Raw genomic sequence first — 2550 nt, 5'->3', positions numbered from 1 at the left:
CCCCTCCCCGAAGCCCCTGCCCGCTCACCTGCCACTCACTGGTCTCCGCCCTCCCCCCCAGGCCCTCCCTGAGTCACCAAACAGCTTTTTGGAAACAGCCCCTATCAGCTGTGGCTGGTGGGTACTGAACACTCACTATTTTTTTCGGTGGGTGCTCCAGCCCCAGAGCACGCACAGGGTCGTTGCCTATGCCTGAGTTCATCCTGATCTCCAGCAGTAGAAATCTGCAGTAATGGGCCTCTACTAAAAATTCCATACCCTATGCAGGGAGCATAGTTCTCTATGCCCTATACGATGCTGAGAAAATTGGCCATGCTGAATATGTAACAAATAACAGAGATGGGCCAACATCAGAATCTTAAATCCAAGGTCCTTTGAACTTTTCTGAGTGTGGGAGGATTTGTATCTGAACCCATCCTTCTTACTTTGGTTCTGGGTTGAAATTAGTCCTGCAAGGGGCCTGTTTTCTATTACTGGTTCATAGAGCTTAAAGGATTTCTGCCCAAGCTAGTGAGATCATTTTATAGTGCAAAATTTCTTCCATTTTTAGACTGACATCTCATGATTTTGGTCTGCCAATTCCAACCTCCACACCAACTCAGAGATAGAGAAAGGGAAGGATCTTCAAGTTAAAAGCACAGGAAAAGGAGTCGGAAAGGAAATCTGGGCTCTCTTCATGGCTCTGCCACAGACTTTATGTGTGATCTCTGGCATGTCACTTAATCTTTCTGCCTCAACTGGGTGATGATACTTCCCTAGCTCATGCTGGTGTTGGGTGGATAAATTCATGAACTGTAGAGTGGTCAGAAATTCATGAACCTCAGAGTGCTCAGACAGACTGGCAAGGAGTGGAACAGGAAAAAACTATAAAATATGCACTCAGTGTGCTCTCAGTCCTGGCCTGCATGGCTACGAGCGCTTGGATTGAGTCTGCTTGGCGCTCCATGATGCTTATCAGCCACTCTGTGCTTTGATGCCGGCAACCCACATTCTGCTGGCGGACCCTCCTTTCACTCTCCTGCCACTCCTGCACTTTTTGATTTTCGTTAAGGGAGTGCTGCATGACTTCATACAGCAGGTCCTCTTTGCTTCTGTGTGGCCTCTTCCTGATTCTTTGCAGCCTTTCAGACGGTGATAACATGGATGGCTGAGATTTCAAGGTTGCATCTGTAAAGGCAAAATGCATCACCTAACAGAGGCAGCATTGTTCACACCAGACAGAGCAATGATTCCCCCATACTCAAGGGCAAGCACAGTCTACACAATAGTATAATTTGCCCATCCCAAAGCGAGCGCACATAACCCACAGGAGCCCCAAAATGGTGAGTAAGCACAGGGTCAAGGGGGACTGATTCTTTCATGGCTGTATTGTCCTCTGGGTTTCTGTGCCTTGAGGAGAGCCAACAGCTGCAGGGGGCCCCTAAACTGAACACTGTCCCCACATTTTCCACAGGAGTTCATCCTGGAAGATATCTCACTGCTGAAGGTGACCTGGGAAGCAAGGGAGGGTCTTCTACTGCAATGCGTCTTCTGCTCTGGCCCATATGCAGCTTGCCTGTGTGCAGCAATGGTCCCCCAGCTCCTCACGGCACAGTGGCGTGGACATATTAGCCTGACTGGGACAAGGACCACAGTGGCTCTCCTGAGAATCCTGTGCAAACTCATTGCCTAGCTTCTGCATGAGACCTTTGAGGAGATCACTGGGGCCGATTACCACAATGTGAGAGAGCACATCAATGCCCTATTTCGTATCTAGACATGCATGCAGCCCTAACGCTCCTTGCCCCAAGAGCCCGCACTGAATAACTTCCTTCCCAAAATAAAAGCCGCTTACCAGGAACCTCCTCTGGTGTTTGTCCTTCCCCAAGCACTGGCCGCGGCAACTGGCTACCTTCCTCTTGGCTTGAGAACAGCTCCTGGCTGCATGCATCTAGGAATGCCAGGGTGTCTCCCTCCTCCTCAGCACCCTCACTCCCATTTTGCTCCTCCTCCTCCTCCTCCTGCCTTGTTGAACTGGGCTCTGAAGTGTCCATGGTGGTTCTCAGAATGGAGGTGAAGTCACCCCCAAGTATCGCATCCAGCTGTTTGTAGAAACGGCAGGTCGTGGGCGCAGCTCTGGTTTGCCTTGCGGGCTTTCTAGTAGGTATTCTGCAGCTCCTTCACTTTAACCCTGCACTGCAGAGCATCCCAATCATGGCCCCTTTCCATCATGTCCCCTGATATCTGCCCAAAGGTATCATAATTCCTTCGGCTGGAGCACAGCTGGGACTGGACAGCTTCCTCCACCCAAACACTGATGAGGTTCAGCACCTTGCCATTGCTCTATACTGGGGATCGGCGGGTGCGTGAAGGCATGGTCACCTGGAAAGATGTGCTGAGAGCACTCCACGCCTGGCTGAGCAAACAGGAAGGGGATTTTCAAAATTCCCAGAGAATTTAAAGGGCAGGTCTGAAGGTTGGTCACTTTAAGGCAGGGCAGTAGAGTTCAAAGTGATGACCAGAGTGGCAAGAACAGGCATTGTGGGTGTCAAGGTTCCTTCCCCACTCTGA

At 50.5% G+C, this 2550-nt stretch overlaps 1 long non-coding RNA gene across 1 annotated transcript; it reads right to left on the bottom strand.

Moving 5' to 3' along the window:
- Positions 1-1046: 1046 nt before the first annotated feature.
- On the bottom strand, positions 1047-1868 carry LOC122459621. The gene is made up of 2 exons (XR_006280427.1): positions 1835-1868; positions 1047-1167 (listed from the first exon to the last, which is right to left on the bottom strand). It is a non-coding gene; the product is annotated as an uncharacterized LOC122459621 (long non-coding RNA).
- Between the last annotated feature and the right edge of the window lie 682 nt (positions 1869-2550).

The sequence above is a fragment of the Dermochelys coriacea genome, chromosome 3, assembly GCF_009764565.3.
Source record: "Dermochelys coriacea isolate rDerCor1 chromosome 3, rDerCor1.pri.v4, whole genome shotgun sequence".
Taxonomy (NCBI): Eukaryota; Metazoa; Chordata; order Testudines; family Dermochelyidae; genus Dermochelys; species Dermochelys coriacea.
The sequence above is the reverse complement of the archived record's forward strand: the minus strand, read 5'-3'. Positions and strand labels throughout refer to the sequence as shown.